Source organism: Notolabrus celidotus, chromosome 11 (assembly GCF_009762535.1).
Source record: "Notolabrus celidotus isolate fNotCel1 chromosome 11, fNotCel1.pri, whole genome shotgun sequence".
In the NCBI taxonomy this organism is placed as follows: Eukaryota; Metazoa; Chordata; class Actinopteri; order Labriformes; family Labridae; genus Notolabrus; species Notolabrus celidotus.
In genome coordinates, this window is record NC_048282.1 from 16,154,678 (window position 1) to 16,176,698 (window position 22,021).

The 22,021-nt window shown below is 40.3% G+C and overlaps 1 long non-coding RNA gene across 1 annotated transcript in view; it reads right to left on the reverse strand.

Moving 5' to 3' along the window:
- Positions 1-14,514: 14,514 nt before the first annotated feature.
- Positions 14,515-22,021, reverse strand: part of LOC117820879 — an 84,149-nt gene continuing 76,642 nt past the window's right edge. Inside the window, exon 4 of the long non-coding RNA XR_004632865.1 lies at positions 14,515-14,754. This is a non-coding gene — a long non-coding RNA (uncharacterized LOC117820879). The remainder of the gene's footprint in view (positions 14,755-22,021) is intronic.

Here is a 22,021-nt window from a genome sequence, read left to right on the forward strand (position 1 = left end):
GGCCACTGTGTACTTTACCTCAATAGTGTTTGATATACTTTGTGAAATCATTGGCGATGTCTTCCTTTTATTTCTTACATTATAACTGTAAGAATTAAATAGAGGTCTGACACTGTTATTCTCCAGAGGGGGGGTTTGAGTGAAGTTATGTTATTGATTGGATATTCTGATAATATCAACATAATATTCACAGTCCCAATCTCTATTCTAGCTGCAAAACCATCTGTGGAAACAGTCATGTGAAGACATGAACTAATACCTTTAACTAATCTAACACAGTCTGTGCTTGCTTCATGGTTTTTTTAACATTTGGTAGATTTTCTGTGCAAAACAGAAGGTGTTAATATTAACTAAAGTAAAAACAGAGAGAAGCAAGGGGGGCTTGTATCTTCTGCATAAACAACTAAATAAAAGTAGCCTCCAGTGGCAAATATTCAAACAGTTTGTACCTCTGCAGCTTGTTTGATTGCACTACTCGCAAATATGTATTTCCTTAGCCCAGAATCTGTAACCTCCAGTCCCCTCGGGTGGGCATCATAAGTAAGATCCATGAAGATCTAGCCACGTCCAAACTGATCAAGCATGATGCTGAACATACCTAGCTAACCCAGTGAACTAGCTTCATAGTTCACTCCTCTGGTAGTTTTTTGTTACCAACATGGATGAAAAAACTTACAGACCACAGTCATTATATGTTATTTAATGTTAGATTGTGCAAAGGTCAATAAATGAAGTCAATTTTGAGTTGTTTAATTCTTGATGCACCCTGAACTGCACTGCAATAATAATGAATAAGGATGACTGTAATTCAAGAAACCCTAAGTTTACAAATTTACTTTTGGGGCAGATTCAAATAAAAGTCTGTCGACACTGGGATGCGTTGTTGCTCATTGGTAAAGCATAACAATAAACAGGAAAAATAAAATTACTACAGTATCCCTAAACTAGATATTGTGGATGTTTCAGTTTGCAGGATAATTTCTATTGATGTCCACAGGAGGGAAGGTTTGCAGTCCATGCATTTCAGCCCTCTGGCCTTCGAGCTGCCATCTTTGGGGGCGAAACCATTACTTTTCAAAAGGAGCTGTGGGGCTTTTCGTTTGATGTGGTCTGAGGGTATTGTATGGATGCATGCGGGAGAATGTTGAGGGCAAGGTAGAGTGTGTATGCGTGTGAGTGTGTGTGTGCGCGCTGCCGTGCAAGTGACATGGCAGGGGTACATCAGTCAAAGGGCCGCCGGGCCAGACGTTTGGCTGCCCCTGACAGTGCACTCCAGGAGGGGCTGGTCTGGTGAAGGGCCCACTCTGAGTCCTCCATTCCCCAGGACAAAAGCCAGGGCCTGCTTGATAGATGTGAATTCAGTGGCTTTTGTGCCCAAAGCCCAGAGACATGCCGAGTGAGAAATCTGACCTTTGCCGAGAGTCAGATTGTGTTTTTGAACCCCTCTTGCTGTCTCTGGCAGTTCGGGGCAAAGAGTGACTGAGCGAGTGAGAGGCAGAGGAGTGGGTGTGAGGTTGTGAGGTGGTGTGGGGGTGGAGGTCTGTTCTAACTGGTGGAGACTACAGGTAGGGGTTTACACAGGAGGAGCACTGCTGCAGTACTTCACTGCATCTAACTTTAAACACAACAAATTAAAATAGTTTCTGTTTTCTGGCCGACAATGGATGAAGTTTATTCTTGATATTCACTGTCATGTTGTTGTCAAATTGGCAGGAAATTGAACGTGTAAAAGCTTAATTCTGAAGCAGAGGCTTTTAAAGTGGGATTCAACATGAGTTCACCCTTGTGTTATTCGAGGTTGTCTGTGATGTGGGATATTATTCCCTCTCACGTCTGTTTATATTGCATTATATATTTATTTTTAAGCAGAGAAGGAGCTGAATATTAAACTTACACACAAATATAGCCAGAACACCGACAATGGCAACACACCACTTCTTGATGATCTTCATTTGCATTACTCATGACAATGATTCTTCAGAATCTCATTTGATTTTCATAATTGCTGTATAGCTGTATATACAGCTACATTCATACACTTTGAAAATCGCAGAGCAAAATCTCATTACAGGTACACACTTGAACGCAATTAACATGGAGTTTGTATGAGGTGTAAGGTATATTTGTATGTCAACATACTGCCATGTCTTTTTTATATTTGTGCACCGTTTGTGATATTGCATGAGTTATGATAGTGCATGTTGCTTGGCGGCACTGTGCTGAGAGGAGAGATTTTGTAGATAGACCAGCCCTATGTTTTTGAGTCATACATTTTTCTTGACACTGCTTTCATCCCCCGGCCGTAATCATCATATCTCCCCCATTGCTCTCCCGGATGCAGACATCCATAATGCAATCTTCCTAATTTTGATCCCTCGCAATCTGGTTTTTAAAAGGGAGGGGAAAAAAGGGACATATTTCTGAAGGCTGGCTCCGTAATCATTTTAGACAGATAGCCTTTCCCATCGCAGATGAGCAAATATTTGTAAACCAGCTATCTAATGGAAAATTAGAGTGAAATTAGAGTGAAATTCATGACAGTGAAATCCGATTATCCGTAATTCTATTATGCCATCTTAGCCCACACAGCATATTTTTGTAGAGTTTTTTCCATAAATACCTATGCCAGGGGTCCTGCTAATCAAATAAAATTGAAATTCATCTTCCCATTAAATTCAATTAGCTGCAATTTCTAAAGCCTAACAAAGATTTTAATTACTAAATTATAAAATTCTCCCTAGCCAAATTGGGGAGAGAAAAAGTGCATACCCTGCATCTGAAAAACAAACCCATGAAAGGAAATTGTTGATCAAAAAAGATATCCAGGGGAAAATAACATTAGGGAGAGCACTGGGGCCTTTATTCAGCGAGTCTGGGTGGAGAGTGACGTGTGCCAAGCGCTAGGCTCCTGGGCCAGAGGAAATGAACTTAGCTGAGGTTCTCTCTGTCTCTAAATGTCTGCCCTCAGAGTTATTATGCTGTAATTGACTAATTGACACCTTAATTTCATTTATGGGGCTCCTGTGTTCATAAAGCAACCTCTGGGTGGGGCAGTGGTCTTGAGCGGAAGCGAGGAAGTCAACATCCAGGACAACAGGTAGAGCCTTAGGCCTTCAGTCCTCAGCAGATGACGATTATGCATTTGATAATGAATTGGTCGGGAAGAACATACTGACTTAGCAGAGGCTTAAGGAGCATCTTACTCATATGTTTAAATCCCTCTGATGAATGCTGATGGGTGATAATAATGCCTGTCCAGTCTCACAATCTGGCACTGCAGACACAAATGACCTCTTCAGGGTCAAATGAGTTCATACTGTGAAAGTAAGATTGCTACTTTTTCAAATGAGGATTTACTGGTTTGGTTTTTCCAACTTAACAGGTAACTGTGGTTGATTATTGTTTTGTTGTATCCCTGGAATAAGGACTTACAGCTGATTATGTTTGGTGGGGGGGCACACTGCTAACAGGACAGCTCTGGGGTCCCAGGTCAGCCACCAGGTCCATTTCCCAGCCACCCCCTGCTCCTCACCAGTGGGACACTAAAATAACAGCTCAGCACCCTCCGCGGACTACAAAGCTCCATCTGAAAAGGCACCTGCTGCTGTTATTCATTTTAGTCCCTTTGGCAGCTTACTCTGTCTGTTTAAAGGACACGTAGAAGAGAAAAGACTGACTGGGAAATGATGAATTATTTAAGTATGATGTCTAATTGTTTCAAGGCAGACATCTTGTTTCTGGAAGGTAACGGCTTGGGGGTGGGGGCGGCTGTACATGTGGGGGGAGGAATCTTTGTGAAGAGGTCTGTCTGCTGGGTAATGCAGGCAGTCTCATAGTTGAAGTGGCTGGGTAAATATGACCAAACTGAAACTTTAATCTGCTTTTTCCACACCCAAGCTGGCTGGGTATTAAAGATAATCTTTTTTGTGTGTCATATGGTGGGAGATATAGATGGAGCTAATTTTTTAGAGACAAATCTGATATTTGTCAACTGGTTGAAAAAAACCAGGGGATTTTCTCCTAATCCTCCCTTGGATGTGAAGGCGCGTTAACAGCAAAATGCAGATGGTGTTCTGTGCACAGAGAGTACCCAGCACTCAGCGCAGTGCATACGGAAAGGCGCAGCTAGCCTCGCTAGGGCTCAACACAACCTGCAGATAGTGAACTCCCCCCACATTCAATTACCAAGTCACTTGTGAAGGCAAAGGCATATTAGTTTATTCTGAAGCGCAAACTTTGCAAAATACATTTCTTTGTTGCTTCTCTTTACTTTTTGTTTCCTTGCTGACATAACATCCTTACTTCAAGGCTGTGTTCATCAAATATTCAGTTGCAACTCAATTCCAATAAGGAAAAGAAAACAAATTATAAATAAAATGGAGGCATAAATCTTTCAGGATCCTAATTCTAACTTTCCCTTGGAGTGTTTCTGTCTTTATTTTGTCACATTAAGCAGTTTTTCTTTCCGTTCCCACTGCTAGGCGTGGCTGATCCTACACTGGTGGAAAGAGTCCTTTATTCTTTTGCTCTCTTGTTTTGGAACACTACATTTTGTGGTGTCATTTCTTTTATGCACAATTATCACTTGTGTAACTTCTGGTTTTGTTTTATGAGCGACAGAACAATAAAATGTATGTGATGTTCTTTTTTCGGTTGCAGTGGGACTGCTTTTGGCTGGCACTTCACCCTGTCTTGTATAGCTATATAGCTATAGTATGACCACAGACAATCGACACAGTGATGCAAAGCTGTCCTCACAGCTTTATCTTATACAGTATTTTGGGAGGATGTTTCCTCTGATCATCTTAGTACCACAAGGTAACATGGCAACTGGCACTTTGAATACCATCCTATACTGCTTTGTAGCTCTGTATTCTATCTGACATTGTATTGATTGTTAGTGTGTGGCCTTTTACAAATGACAGGTCAAATACATACAGCACCATGTCCTAGCTTCAAAAAGAAAAGTCTCAGAAAGCAAATACCTGAGAGAGAGAGATACCGAGCATGCACTGAAATACATTAGACCATATTATTGTGTAGATGGGCTTAAGGGTGTGAACTTCTAAACCAATTATTGAATATATGGCTACTACGGTTGACAGTATGGGACAGAGCAGATTAATGTCGAGAGGACAGGGAAGGTGCTGACTGCATGAAACTTACAATAGGTGCAGAGGGACAAAGAATAAGCAAACTTGCAATCATGAATATTTTTTACCACAAATTCAAGTTGACTGTTCTCTATCCAAGATGACTAGAGTACAAATAATTTTGAGAAATTTATAGAGCTGCAAAATCCTTTTCTACTCTTAAGTGGAAAATTGCAGCAACAAAGGTTTTAAATTTAAATGCAACAGGCAAGGAAACTATATTAGTCTGCAGTGTGTGTATTCATTCTGCACGAGATAGAGCTGACTGTTATTGATCAGTCCTGCCATAGAAAAAAGTTGACATTATGTGCACTATGAAATTCAGCATTTTTTTAACCTTCAGCAATGCTTGTCATTCGCTTGTTAAATATATATATAAATATACACCAGGAGGATGAGAAGGGGGAAAAAAAATCGCTAAAGCTCTTTTGCTGTAATTGGCTGAATAGCAAGGGCAGCAGAAAATTTACAGGCAGACAACAGTGTGAAGGGGACTCGGTCACAGTGCAAAACTAAGCCCTCAGCACCAGCGAGGGAGTGAGCGAGCCAGAGCAGCGAGCAAGTGTCTAGGTGCCTGTCTGGCATATCTTTACCAGCATGAAGCACTTGTCCCTCCCCAGCTTTTGCAGTAAGCTGCAGATCACAGTCCATTTTCTGGACAAGTTAAGTAAATAACCCAAGCAAGCATGCATAAGACAGTGACAGGGAAAGAGAAATCCCCCAAAGTCACAGTGGTGACACTCTACTAAATCCAATCAAACTGAGGAGGGAGAGAGAGAGAGAGAGAGAGAGAGAGAGAGAGAGAGAGAGAGAGAGAGAGAGAGAGAGAGAGAGAGAGAGAGAGAGAGAGAGAGAGAGAGAGGGGGAAGGAGGGACGGAGGGAGGGAGGGAGGGAGGGAGGGAGGGAGGGAGGGAGGGAGGGAGGGAGGGAGGGAGGGAGGGAGGGAGGAAGATATCCTCTTTGCTGCCTTGTGTGTGTCCAACAGCATTGATGCAATAACACCTCATTCAGTGTTTAGCCCTTCTCAAAGGACAGGCAGGGATAACATTTTAAACCCCGTGGCTTTATCTCCTGCAGATTTTCCATAAAATGCCAAGCCAGGGAGCCGGGGCCATGTGACTACCATGTAGGTCAGGCCAGATGGGGGGTAGAAAGTGTGGGAGGTGAGGGGAGGGAGGCAGAGTGGGGGAGGATGGGATTTTTCTAATGGAACTGTTGAAAATAGCCAGCAGTAACCAGATTAGATCAATTAAGATTCTGTCTGTATCTGTTGCTGACTAGAGCAAGACAGAGGACTCAAAAATAAAGACAGAGACACAGCTTCAGAAATACAAAGCAGAAGAGGAAAATGCGGCGTCCGAAAAGTCCATACTGTCTCAGACAAAATGTTTAATGTGACCGCCCAAAGTCAAGATATGTAAATCTAACCTGCTATCATTTCACAAGGGTATTGATATAAGAGATGCGACAATACAGCTAGCCCACAGTTCAACACTTACCTCATTTTTTGGTCGTGGTTATCGGTGTTGTTTGGTTCTGACAGCTCAGGCGAATTGTACAGGAACAGCATAATCTGAAACTGCCAGCTTTAGTTTTGTGGCTTTATTAACATAGAATGTACATATTATTTTAGCTGAGGATCGACGCTGTCAATAATGAACATTGTCAGGTAATTATTACAGAAAGGTCTGTGCTTTTCAGCTTATTCGAAGCTGAAACTTTGAACATTACCTAGTCCCGCCAACAGACTGTATAATGTTCCCTCCTGAGTTACCTTTGCTGAGTAAGTTGGCGATGGTGATCTAGCCAGGTCAAAAGACAGCCAACTTTGTGACACAGAGAACTTCCGAGTACTTCCCTCAAGTCTTTTATTTAAATGTTTTTGTTGTATTTTAGCTGAGTTCGAGCAGCATGCTAACACTAACAGTGCTGCTTTATGTTGGCAGTGCTTTGTGCTATACTCTGCTACTTATTTGATGTGACTGCAGTGACTCCGCCTACTGTGACATCAGGTATATGTAGCACACAGTAAAGGGATATCTACTTATGGGCGAAGAGTTTCCTCATCATAGAGCGTAGACTCGCAGGCACATGCAAACAGAGTCAATTCAGAGATGAATATAATGTATGGAAGCTAGTTATAGCAAGACCAAAATAAAAACGTTCACAAGCACATATTCAACCATGGACGCTGTACCAAATAGTTCGATATTATATCAATAATTGCGGGCCTAATTAATAGATTCAGTTTTTCACCAAACATGGTGAAAGAGAAATGTAATGTCCAGTTGTCAGGTGATCTAATAAATCTACATGAACTTGGTTGCCTCTTCTATGGATCTATCTGAAAAGAAATAACTAGGGCCCTAAGTAGGATATCTCTACTTGATACTTTGAAATGGCTCCATGTTCTGTGCATTCTCCAATCCACAGCTTACATGGTGTTTAGCAACATGGTAGAGCAGAAGTAACCATAGCTACAGTATAAAGTTCTACTAAGGGACACAAACTCTTCTGCTGGAGCAGCCGATCACCTCAGCGCGGTGTTGTGGTCAGTTATGTTTCTTGATTCTAAATGTCATAGTTGACTGAGAATATCCACGCACTTCCTCCTCCTTCAGTCAATAATTAGACATTTTGAGTGACCGATGGACTGAGATATATATTCAGTCTTACAGTTTATTATAAGGGTAAAGTCTATAAGTGTGCAACCAGGCAGAGATAATATGAATTAATAGTGATCATTGAACATGATTCAATCTGTTATGTAAGCTCTGCATACCCACCTTTCATGACCTCAACATAGCACCTTATCTGAAACATTTGTTGTTGCTTTTTAACAAGTGATACTGCTATTGATGTGTGCTACCTTTGAGCAGGTAAATCCTGACCTTATAGCTACAAGTCCACAGACTCAATTCACTCCATATCTAGCCTTCAGATCTTGGTTTCTATGAAGCATTTTCGGGTGAACTGGTTGATCATTATCCATGACATTTTCAGAGCACAGAGATATGTCAATATTCTGAAGCTCAATGGGCTTGTATAATTGAACTAAGGGCCCTTAGTTTCCATATGCTGAGGGCACTGGTTCCCAGAGGAATACTAGCGACGCTTGATGGAATACAAAAGATGGACAGGATTTGGCTTTGTGCTGTTGACTGACCTTGACCTATATTTTGACCCACATCCTCACTCAATCACATGATTCTATTTAGATCAATAAAGCTCAGGTGAATGTGCCAATAGGCTTGCCCAAATATGGAAGTTACCCCCTCCTGAATATCTCAGTTCTTATAATAGTTCTAAGCACCAGTGGTTAGCTTTGCATTAGCTGGCTTCAATCAAACTCAAAGGCACTATCCCTGAAAAAATGATATTGATCAAAACTAGCATCTATCCATGCATAAGGGCTTGTTTCAATTGATTTTTTTCCTCTTTGAGCAGAAAAATATAATAGAGTTGATATGAATTACAGGGTGTTTTGCTTCAATTCATCAGCGGGGTCCAGATATTGTTAGCTGTTGCCAAGGAAACACGATAACAGTATTGTCTGTTTCTCAACAATCAATTACTTTAATGCATTTATGCTAGTGTTTACAGACAAACACACAAACGTCTTTAGAAGTCACAAATACTGTAACTAGGATATTTATGGCAGAGAAAGACTCCATATTTAGCACTTAGTAGACTGCTTATTCCACTGCAAATAAACCATGTGTTACCAAACGTAGAATAATATGAGACTACATGCCGCATATGTTGGTGTCAAAATGCTGATAATATACACGCTATCACATCTGTTCAATTACATTGGCTCATGTTTGGTTGCTTTTTGTAATACAATATGACAAATGAATGTAATGACCCGATGAGCTATATTCAGTAAATCTATAAACTCCTCATCAAAAAAAGTTGCAGTCCACTTTTATTACTCCAAACTCTCCTAGCTGTCATGTTATGTTCAAAGATTTGCTGTCACTAATTCCCAAGCTCAAGGCTGATCAGTGTTATTCTACTGACACTTCCCTTAAAGCCTTCTGACATTAAGCCTTTATAAGACAGTTATGAGTGTTAAATTGGTCTTGCAACATAAACTACTTTTTATACTTTAATCATTATGTTTAAATAAAACAGCTACAGCAAGAGAGTACCCTCAACAAGTCCATGTAGGCTATTTCTTGTCTTGTTATCCTTGACAGTTCTTTTGTAGGTTTTAGGCTTTGGGACCTTTTTTATTATTGGTAAAGTGTAGGCGTTGTGGTGTTGTGTTAGAAAAATGTATGCTAGTAATATATCTTTAAATGTTTTAACCAGCCATACCTTCATTTCTATTCATCTCAATTGGGCCGGTAGGACAGATAATAATAAACCCATATGAGCAGACTTGTGCTAAATGGCTCTAAGACAAAGACTCTTAAGAAACACAGAAAATAAACTTACACTTCCCCCCCCAAACCAAACAAGATTGTAAAGCGGGTAAAGAGATTACAGTACGTGCCATGGTAAATCGAGGGCTTACCTAGCCTCTAAAGCTTGTCTATCCTGACCCCTCAATTTAAAACTATCTGAAGTTTAAAAATAATATGACCCAGGCTTTAATGTGCATTATTCTGAAGTTACTGTGTTGGCACAAACCACATGGAGAAGCTGTAAGCTGCAACACAGATGTCCATTGAAAAGTTAGAGGATAACAATATGATCACAATTTTGAAACAAGTCAAGAATAAGCAAATACGGGTAAGAGTCAAGGTATCATTGTACTCGTACTAATCTACGAATATACTAATGCCATGTTTTGGTGCAATACTTGTGCAATTAACTTTAATTTAGTGTCAAATATTTTTTAAGTTTTTCTGTACAAATTAAATATAAACTTGAGCACAGGTATTTATACTTCCCATAGAGCTGAGACAATGACTGGAGCACGGATAGACCAGTAAAAATAAATCAGCAGTCGCATTCACCACAACACCCAGCTTGCTTCCAAAATGACACCCTCTGCCAGTTAATCGTATGCTCGGTTTCGCCCACTTACCAATATGACTCGGTATTACTTGAACTGTTAACTACTGGCAGCAATGCACTCCCAATGTAAATGAGAGAAAACACTATCTCCAACTTCAGGCTTGGAGGTGTTGATTCTTAACCCAACCACTTCACACTCTGAAGGAACTCATTGGGATTTTCATCGGGTCACAGTTGGATGAAGCCAACAGAAAAGCTGCAGACCTGGAAACTGTGCCTTAAAAAAAACATGGTCCATGTCTCCTTTGTACAGACCTCTTCCATTGTTTTTGACAAAGTGATATCAGAAATCTTGCCCCTTCTTGTTTTTCATTGGTCAGTGATTTATTATTTAAAAAATATATGCAAGTCATTTTAATAAAAACATGTATATAAAAGTCATTTGTATCACACATTTGTATCAAGACAAGTCGATCATAAAGACCTTAACATTATTTCCCATCAAGCACACGTCAAAAGGCTCCTCTGAAGTCTTCCTCAGATGAAGTATACACACAAACTTCACTTACTGTCAAAGTTTCTTCAAGCCCAACAGTCTCCCCCTATCCAGGTCTTTGGCCTGAAAATAATACGATGCTCCATCTTTCAAAGATGTACTTTTCCTAAAGCATTGTTGATTGCCCTGTGTCCATTACTTGGAAGGATTATGATAATATTCCACATTGTGCTCGGCGTGATGCACAGGAAATTCAATACTCAAAAGGTTAATGCAATCAATTAGGATGACAAAGGAGTAAAGTAAAACCCTCCTGCTCGTGGAAAAAAGAGACAGGAGAAGAGAGGGGGAGAAAAGGTATTGAAAGCCTGAATGGATCCACAGAGAGAGAAGAGGTACTTGAAATGACAGAAAAATGGCGTTTATTCAACATGAATTGTACAAGGCCAACTAAATGAAACACACCCAAAGTGTGTACACAAAGAGAGAAAAAAAACCAGCTCTTAGATGGTGAATTGTATTATTCAGCACTCAACCAGTGGTAATTGAACCAAACAGAGGCAATATTTTAGTTTGAAGGTAATCAGATACCTCAGCCAAGGAAAAAGTGCCCAGTACCAGAAGCTGGAACATCGATTCATAATTCTCATAATGTTCTATGGACTTTTCCCCCCGTTCAGAGTCAAGTTTTGTCTCAGCACTCCATTCCCATGTGCATTGTTGCATGGGCTGAATATTAACAGCTCAACAATTGTGTATGGGAGCGATATCTTTTGTTATTTAGATAGATGTTACAATGCTATACTACACAAAGGAGTCTCATCATTGCAGATAAATGGATAAACTTGGATGGCGGTATTGAGCTCTACAACCATTGTAATAATCCATATTACCTTTTCAGGCTCAGTCTGTCAAAATGGTGATATATTAATCACATTTCAGCAATCCTCCGTGGCTAATGATAATGTTATGAGAGTCTGGGTGGCAATATTTCGCTAACGTCTGCAACGCCTATTTTCTGCCGATAAGTTGTGCAAGGAGAAAAGCCTAAAACCTTGTAATCCACTTAGGTAAGGCAGTAGACTTACCTACTTCTGCAAACACACAACCTCATAAATCCACTGCACCTTCACATTCTTAAAGACTGCATAGCTTGAAAAAATACAGCAGGTCCTACTGCTCTCTTTGATTGGACCAAACAGAGACATGTTTCACATCTGAGAGCATTGCATAAGTGGAAGAGCTGTGCATGCACAGGCCCTGACAGATATGCAACACATCTTCAGCAAGTAAGCTGGAAAAAAAACAGCAATGCAATGATTAGACTTTATGCAAAGCATATAGAACCTCAACCTTTTTTCCATGAATTGTCCAACTTCCATTCAGCTCTACTTTGAACAAATAAAGAAGTAAAGGGACAAGCAGCACAAAAGCCAGGGTTAGGCGTAACCAGGGCTTTAGGTTTTGTCCATAAGAATTCCACTTTTTCAGAGGCACAACTGCTGTAATTTGACCTACATCACATTTTTCTGTTTGGGCATTTTGAGGTCCAGCAGCCACGTCACAGAAACAATGAGCCAAAAATGGGCTTTGAAGTCAGCCCTGAATGAAAACGGAGGGGCTGACACATGAAATGCCCTCACAGCTGGGCTGCCCCCAGTCAAAAGAAAAACAAATACTTTGAATGAGAGGGGGACACGCCGCTCCTGTCTGAGCTTCCTAAGGCCCTGAGCCACCACCGGGAGGAGGGCTTTCACGATATGCCCGTAATGATGGATGGATTGGGAGGAAAGTCTATTCACATGGAGATGTTACATCATAAATATTTACACAGGGCTGCCGTTTCCATGTAGCCTTTGCTTGTTTTGACACACTGGAAAAATTCAAAAGACAAAACATGCAGGAGAAAGTGAAGAAAATGTGAAGATGGCTTCTAGTTTTTATTATACTTAAGTGTGTAATACAATGAAACAAAATTCAGTTTAATGAGCTGCTGCTCTTTTTTCTCAGTGAGACAAATTATCTTTCCAACAGTGAACTGTGAGCTTTATTTACCTTTATCTGAGACTGCCTGAACTCCCGTTCAATTGAGAATCATTTCACTCCCACACACAAACCCCGAAAAGCCAACAAAACACTGAACAAAGTGTCTGAATTTTCAATTATAAAACATTTGAAACCAATCTGCCTGTTTCTCATTAGGAACTGTAGGTAGAGAAAGAACCTTAACAGAGCCCAAGACTACAAAACGGTTCTCATACACTGATTCTCATCAAAGCATCACATCACTTTAAAATCTGCTGAATCGGTCACTACGATCAAAGAGAAGTAAAAGGGAGACACAACTGTTGTTGGTAAGCAGCCCCACAAATTTCTGCTCAGTGAGCTCAATTAAAAGCCTTGAAACCCCTGGAGATTGTCCCTGGAACCAATGAAAACAAATTTGGCAGTTTAATTTTCTTCCCACTGTCTAAGAGAGGGACCCTGCTCTGGGAGTGTTCTCTAGTCTAAGTCTGTGGGAGCAAAAAGGAGAGGGGGGGGACGCCATGCCAGCCTCTTGTAAGAGCCAGTTGGCCTTTATGATTAGTTATATTAACATATATCAAAACCCAATTAAACTAACTGTACTCAGTTATGTTGGTGTTATGGGGTTATACAGGGGAGGCTTAAATAATTCTGCACAGTCTGCACCTCATACTAAGCTTTACTTCATAGGACAAGATGTCTTTGTGCATCTTGCTGCGAGGAGAGCTTATAAGGGGGAAGTGGTTTCACTGAATCTGATCTGCATCTCTCATCCTCTTGTTAGTTTATGTGTCCATGTAGAAATTTGTAGATGGTGTCATCATTATGTTGTAGGGAGGTACACTGGGCATGTATCTGGGGCTCTGATTGATGCAAGGAGTGTGTCTTCTCTCTGGTGTGTGAGTGACACCACCAGAAACAAAGGACTGTGGTGTAGCCCTCCGCCTCAATTCACGGCCATGCCACCCCCCGGTGCTAGTGAGGGTCTCTGGTTTGACATGAGACAGCCCACGGTGTCACTTCTGAATGTTTAGATCCCTCTTGACTAGGAGGCCAGAGGCAAGGGCTGTTGTATGCATCCTCATGACAGACTCCCACATCAGCATTGTGCTCATACCAGCTAACATCATTAGCACCGAAGGTTTCATCTCAGGGAGAGAAAAAAAAGCAACCCAGTTTCTTGAAGTCACAAGTCATTAGCGTCCTCTCGAGAGTCAAATTGTACAGAGGCAGATTTTTTATCAGCAACAAAAGGTTTTATACTCTTGTTAATTTGGTGGATGTCATCTGTACTTAGATGTCTGTGTCTAATGTCTGTTACAGTAATAAATGCCATATAGTGGAAAAATGATATTATTTTGTCAAGATGACAATGTGGGATGATGCCAAAACAAGATCTAGACATAAAGCAGGCATAAAGAATATTAAATTATAATTAACTGAACATCGCAGCGAGACAGATTACAGAATATGGCATATATGCTGACGCATTTATGAGAAACAGTGTCATTAAAACAGGGTTAGTTATAAGGGTAGAAAGCTTATCAATTAAAATTAGAGTTGATCATATGAATTGTATTTTGTATTTTTCTTACTGCAAGTCAGACCAACTGCTGCTCAACAGCTGTTTTTGTTAGCAAACTCAAAAAATGTACTGCTTTCATGTCACAGTTCTGTGTCATTGCAGCCAAGAAAGGATCTCTTCTACACAGTGATAGAAGTTCATTTTATACTGTATGGATTCCACATAGCAAGAGAAAGAGAAAAGAGAGAGAGAGAGAGAGAGAGAGAGAGAGAGAGAGAGAGAGAGAGAGAGAGAGAGAGAGAAAGAGAGGCGCTCTTTGGAAAACAGATACATCAGTGTGCCTGTATAGTGTACGACATTGCTGTGAGTTAATCAGTTGGAAAATAAAACGGTGGGATTCTAATAAGTCATTTGTCAATTTTTACAACCCCCAGACACATTGATCCATGGGGATTAATGAAGATGCCTGATATTGTTGTAGATATGAACAGGGGAGATGGTGGGGACAGTAATCAGTCATGTTGGAGATTTGTCCTACCTCGTTTTCTCTTCCTGGGGAGTCACTCCATGCAGGGGCTCACTTCATCTGAGAAGGAGAGCAAAGCAGAAACATTAAAACCAAGACACTGATTATTCAGATGTATATGCCTGCACGCACATGTTCTGGAGAAATCCATACATTTACACGGCTCATCTACAGTAGTTGACAGAATATAACAAGCAACCAGGTGATGCAAAAGTAAAATATATACTTTTGTTCACTCTTTGTTATTCAGTGTAAAAGTACACGAGCTACAGATTGTGGAGCCTTCTGAAGCATGGGGAGCACTTACAGAGTATATTATGTGCATGTATGGGCATATTTCAACAGTTTGCCAGTTATAATTTCCTCACAGGTAGATTTGGTTGAAATAAGTAAGCAGCTTCCTTCTGCTTAGCTGAGATTGAGTCCAAAAGTCATGCAGAACAAATATAAAACAAATCTCTCCTGTATGGGACATTGATGACAAAATTGACAAGACAGAGATGAAAGATTTCTGGACTAAAAAGACTTCACTGTGGGGGGAGGTATTTAAAAAAATGACAGAGCTGCTTATTATTTTTTTCATTCTGTAATTAAATTAAACACATGGCTAAAATATAAAGTTAGTGATTACAGCTCTATGTCTTTCTCTTATATGCAGAAAAGTGCATTGTCTTATATGACATCCATTAACCCAGACACAGAGTTACATCAGGACAGAAACTGACTTTGGCAGAACCAGTTGAGTCACTCTTAAATCCTCTCAAAAGTTTCCTAACCTTGAGAGCCCATGCATCCCAGAAAAGGTAATAATAATTCCAACCTGATCTTCCTACTTATTTTATATCTCCCCTCAGCAACCTAACTTCTTCTCGGCAACAGTGCAGTTATTAATTCATGAGGCACTAATTAGTTCTTTGTTTAATTTTGTGTTAAACAGACTGACCGGAATGATAACGACTCGCGCTGTAGCGCTTCGGTCCCATGCCACTCCTGTTTGCTACAACAAGGGAGCATCGTGCGACTAGCATGATGAACCCAATTCCCTTCTAAGTTGCACTTCATTAAGTCAAAATGTGACAAGGAGCTTAGAGGAAGAACTGGCAGATCTGATCATACATAACAATGCAGGCCCAGTAAGTTAGGGGGGGGGGGGGGTTGGTGCGGAAGGTGGTGTGGGGGGTGGGGTGTAGTGGATTCCAGTATGCATGTTGATAATTTTCTATTTTTAACCCTTGGGGGCCGTCTTTCATTTTCCTTTAATTGTTTTTGTTCAGAGCTGCAGTGTCCTCTTTTTAAATTGCAGCTCCTATCAACTCCCCTGATCAACCCCCTGTGCAACATTGCAGGCAGACAAGTAAACAACAGGGTTGCCCTTTCCCATGATGTAGTGCAGATGCTCCAGTAAAATCTGTGACACTTTTATCACTGCACATACACACATATATGCAGCCACTTACAGTCGCATGATACATGTCAGGAGTGTAGCTTTGACGGACAAAATGAGATCAACAAACAACGTTTTTGGCCTTTAAAGTGGAGAAACCAGGTGAGTGAAAACAAAGGTAACAGGTAAATGCTCATTCCTAATAGAGTGCATCAAGGTTGTTCCATCTGCCCATATTTCACATACCTTTCCAAATTACTTTTGTTAACCCTGTCTTTGAAAAAATGATTTCAAGAGACTTAGTGTTACCAGCAGAACAGATGAAAAACTCTCTTTCAGGATTTCATAATTAAGTCCCCAAAAAGTTCAGTGCTGTGTATACAACCCCCCGTCTTACATGTTTAGGTTCCACCTGACAGCATAGATGACACCTGACACAAAACCTGGCACTCAAGAGAAACTGCACACAATATGTAAACCCTTTGATAAAATGGAGTCATTTTCTTTGTACGTATGGCAGATAGCACTTTCCTTTGCAAAGTGGGGGACGCTTTTTTTTTATTCACTGCAAATCATCAAGCTCCGCTAAGATGTTTAGCCTCTCCAAGTATCTTCCCACTGGCTGAAGATATGATAAAATCAAAAAGCAGACAAGTAATTACACTGTATAATAGGCAAGATTGGCATTTTCAAAATCATTTTCATGTGGATGGAAATGACATTGCATAGACTATTCTGTATTCACTGGTGCAGATAAATAAACAAGGCATGGAGAAGAAGGGGGGCATACAGAACGCACAGTACAATGGCAAGCAGGTCAGTAATTAGAAACTCTGTTTGCACAGTAATAATTTTAATATATTCATCAGGAAACAGAGCATGCCTAGCATGATAAAATCCCATCAAGGAACATATCCCGACTGCCTTAACCTTTTAAACAGGCTGGCAGCACATTGTTGGGAACTGAAAGAAGAAAATAAAGCAATAAACACATGTATAATCTGAAGTTGTAATAACCTGCATCTACATTCTCCCTGTATTTTGAGATTTAAACATTATCAGCTATAATTATAGTCTGACAGTGAAAAGCTACCCTTTTCTTATGTCTAAATTTAAAATCTTGATCAGTAGCTTTATGTGCTCTGGAAGCTTTTGACCTCCTTTATCAAAGTGTAAACAGGCTAGAGCCCTCCAACACTGAAACATGTTAGGCTCTGACTTTGTGTGTGTGTGTGTGTATAAAGAGCAGCACATGTGTGTAACCTTGTTTGTTATTGAAGGTGGCAGTGATGATGCTATGGAAATTATTGCAAATTGCTTAAAGGACTCCTGACACGCAAAAACCTTGACCTCCCAACGCCATTTCCCAAAGACAGAGGAATGTGTAATTGTTGGAGGAATTCAAGGTGGGGCCTCAAGGTAATCACTCTGAACAACATTTTTGCAGAAGTGAAAATAGCTCAAAGCCACCCATGTGTGAGATTTATGGCTGCATGCATGCACGCATATATTAATGTGATAAACACTGTTAAAGCAAAGCCGACCTGCATGTAGGGAAGTTCTCTAAACTTGAAGTTGGGAAACATGTTTAGCTGATCCGTCACACCAAAGTGTCTCAATAATTACTAATTTAAACAACAGGAACACACAAACAGGCTCTTAGCTGAGCAGAAGTTTTATATAATAACCCTCTTTGCTGTTGCCTCTGCCAGTCTATTGTCTAAGCTTCCGGGTTTCATTTCCCACACATAAACTCAGAAACTAACAAGTTAACGTGACCTCATTCTACATGAAACAACCTCTAATTACATGAAGTGGAAGCCGCAACAAGAATAAACTTCTCACTGAATAGGTCTGTGCTTTGTGCCTTCGAGTCTGCGTTTCGGTCGCGCCTTGTGAACACACTGCAGAGTGAGAAACTGACCATTTACTCATGCATATTTGACAGCACCTAGTAGGCCCCTTTTTATGCTGTCACTTCTGGCTTCTATTCTTTCTTTCCCCCCAGGAGAGGACAGAGTTGGGGGCTTGAGGGCAGCTACCTCCACAGTCCCGCTGTCCCCTCCTCGCCTAATTTTTGTTGTCCGGCCCTTTGAAACCTCAGTCCCATGCAGAACCAAAGAATGGTGATCCATGTGCAACAAGTGCCAGTGCCATGGAGACCCCCGTTTTCCCCCCAAAATATTCCTTTTTATCCCTTTTGAAGACCTGTCACCGGGCAGAGCAGGCATCACACGACCCCAGGCCAAGCCATGACAAAGCCTATTTTCTGCCTGCTTCTTGATTGATTAAAAAAGACTTTTTAGTAAAACCATGTTAAAGGACACAAAAAGTGACACCCTGAAGAAAGGGCTCTTGGGGATGGCCCAATCAGACGAGTCCCCCTGGTAATATGGCTCAGAAAAAAAGAGCAATATTATAATCATCACAAAAGAAGGATCAAGGCAGGCATGAAACTTGACAAGAATAGTGATTAAGATTTTGATAGAAAAGTTTTGGAAAGTCACATCAAACTTCACAAAGCTTGATTTGACACAATGCAGATTTTTATTCAGATGTATAACTGTAAGAGTTTGATATGCCTTTCTTTATTTAATCAGTCATTAAAAGTCGTGTGATCCTTCACATACTGACTGTTCTTTGATTAACATCACTGCCCAGCCGATTCAACCGACACATGTAACATCAGCATATCCACAGTGTAGTGTAGCCTGGGATTATTACAAATGCTTTTTGCATTATGTTCCCTGCCACACTTGAGAGAAAAATTATACATGTAGTGCTGTGGTTCACGTGTGATATGAGATCAATATTCTATGCATCGGACATTTTACTCCTCCAGTTGACCTAAGTGACAGACCATTTAAAACTGAGAGCGACCGGCCCAGCAGGTCGGCACAGCAACAAAGAGAGACCACATTATTAATTTATCTCAAAAGCACAGGTCGATATTAGAGGGCTATTGCTTACATGTTTTCTTTTTGTTGGCAGTTTTTGTGTCATATACAGTGCCTTTAAATATCTGGCCCTATTCTATGGTTTGATAGATGCCTCAGGGGTGTGAAACAGAAAAGAAACGAGTGTTTACTATGTGAAAAAACTGTTCTTCTTTAGTGTAGTATCTTTTGTCGTAGCAGAACAACAGGTAATTTCAGCATTAAGGACAGAAAGCTGTGTCTGTCTCTTTGTTTCTGCGTGGAGATGTGAAGGAGATATTTACCAAGACGATAGGGAGAGGTGGGGGCTGAAGAGAGGAGGGGAGGCATTAGAAGCGTCCACACATGAGCAATTAGTATTCCAGATCCTGATGGTTCTAAACACAAAAAGGCCTCACCAAATCCCCACGGCGGAGGTGTCAGACGGAAAATGACGAAAATCTGCTCCTTGACAGGGAGTCATTTATATTTTAGCTTCGTTCCATTATCTTAACGAATCCATCATCAGCCAATGCAATATTAACAGCAGAAAATCAACTCATTAGATCCAGGGGGATTTAATCAAGATTGCAATCATGTATGCGGTTCCTGGAGAGTTGGCTTCTTCTTTTTTTTTTCTTTTTGGTCCTTTCCACGTAATTGCCACATCTCAGATCTTAATAAATTATTCTCGATCTGAGATTGATGCCTTTTTTTTCCTTGCCTCTCACGCCATGCACTCACTGTCTCCAACTATAATATTTACCATAAACATTATTATGTCATGGGCACACAGTTTAAAATGGCCTTTAGCTAACTCGCAGAAGTAATTGGCTTTTCCATTTCTCTCTCGTTTCCTTGCTAATTGCCCGGTGATATTGCTAACAGTTCCCCCAGAAAGAAAAGAAAGGCCTCTTTTTCACAAGCTGGGATATGTTGCTAGGGTTTTTCCACCTTTATATGTGGAGGTAGAAAGAATTCCCAGTGTTTGATATTGCTTAACAAGACAAGCCAGCAGATGAAAGAACATGCCACTTTTGATATGTAAAACTTTATGAGAATCCTCGGCATCAGATAGAAAATAGAAGCAGCTCAAATTCCAGGTGGAGGGATATTCTAGTCTTGTTTCTCAGAAAAACGCCTCACAGAAAAGGAGCTGTATCAAATAGATGACTGCTGGATATAGATCATTTTTCAAGTACAAATATAGTCTTGATGTACAAGGCAATAGAGCCCCCTGTAAATCTGTGCATTTACTTGTGCTCACCAACATTCATTTACAGCACTTAATGTAATATAACAAAAAAAGACATCTCAACAAATATACCTGACAGACAACAAAAGACTGGACAAAATAATCCCCTCAGTACTTTATATCATACATGAAGTCTACTTCTATAAAGATAAAGGTGAAATAATTTAACTCATCTAACACCGCTTTTTATACATTTCATTAGAGTGACTGACAAAGTAAGTAATCAGGACATTTGTAATAAAAGTAGCCAAAATCGAATTTCTAAATCATTAAATCAGGCTGAAGGAGAAAGACAAGTCTTCACTGTCAACACTGCAACAGCCCCTGTAAGGAGTTTATAAACCGACTGAAATAAACACTGATGACCTGCAAAAGCAAACCAGGCCATCAGTGAAGATTGAATATTTCAAGTGATCATCAATGCCTGAAGTCGCTGCTTTAGGGTGACAAAAAGCTGCCATCTATATTACTTTTTACATATGGCTAATATTCTTGATGACTGATATAATCAACCGTTGAATTACCACAGGATCAGATTTGTTTTCAAAAGAAACACTACACATACAGAAACAAAAATGAGGTGAACGATGAGGCATAGCTTTGTCCACATGGGGCACCAAAATCAACACAAACAAAAAGTTCCTTACTGGCGCTTTAAGAGTGATCATGTTGAACTACAACTAACCAAAGGATTAGGATGACCAGCCTGCGGTGAATAGGGGAGGTAACTGTTTGACAACAGAACACTTCCCAACTTTAGCACACAGACTAACTTTCCATCTTTTACACCCACAGAGACATTTTGTTAAATGTTAGTTATGTTGGTTAAACACAGCAATGCAACTTAAAATGCATTATGTGTTTTTGCCCAGAAGAGATATGTTGTCTTTATATCTGAGTTTGGGAGAATACATTAATCTGTTTGAAACTTTCTTTTTTAGTCGTGTGTCCGTTTGAGCTAATACTTGTGAAAACTAAAAACAGCATCCTCATGTTATTAACCAATGGCCATGCAAGCTAATGCTAGCATACTAGCCTTGGCATATGCTCATTACATAAACTGAGTGAACTGATTATGCTGGCCAAACTAAACTACTAATTTGGTTCCATGGGGTTGAATGCTGTGCGTTTTTGTCAGGGAGTCATCTCTTGAAAGGTTTTCACTTTTTAATACAACATCACACACGACCCGACGGAGACGGATTCAGTGAGCACCATAGACTGTATGCCATTATCACTTCAAAATGACAAATTACGAGTAATAACACTTTTTGATGGAATATTTAAGATCCTGACAGTGAGAGAGTCTAATCCAACCTCTACTTGCTACAAGCCATTAGCTCTACAAGTGATCATAGAGGTTGTGGTACCTAAATGTCCTAAAACAAAGTAAAACTTTTATCGAAAAACAGCAAACCAGTTCTACTGCAGAGACCTTAATTTAAACCATCATTTTTGGAAATGAACACCATTCCATAAATTCCAGAAAACCAACATTTGTATTATCTTGTCTCAGGGCTGCTCCATCATTGGTGAAAAAGAAGTAAGTGAGGGAAAGTGTAAATAAGTTTCCTGTAATCATCATTTCAGTTTCACTTCTGATTTGGAGACGCTGCATGTGGAAAGTTTATCCTTCACTGTAAGAAGTAAGTGGGACTGTCTTCACGTTACACAGTGGCGTAATCATGTGTTGTGTCTGGATCTGCTAGACAATAACAGCTGTTTGCTGTAGTACAGGAAAATATCTGAGGATTAACAATAAACAGAACTCAG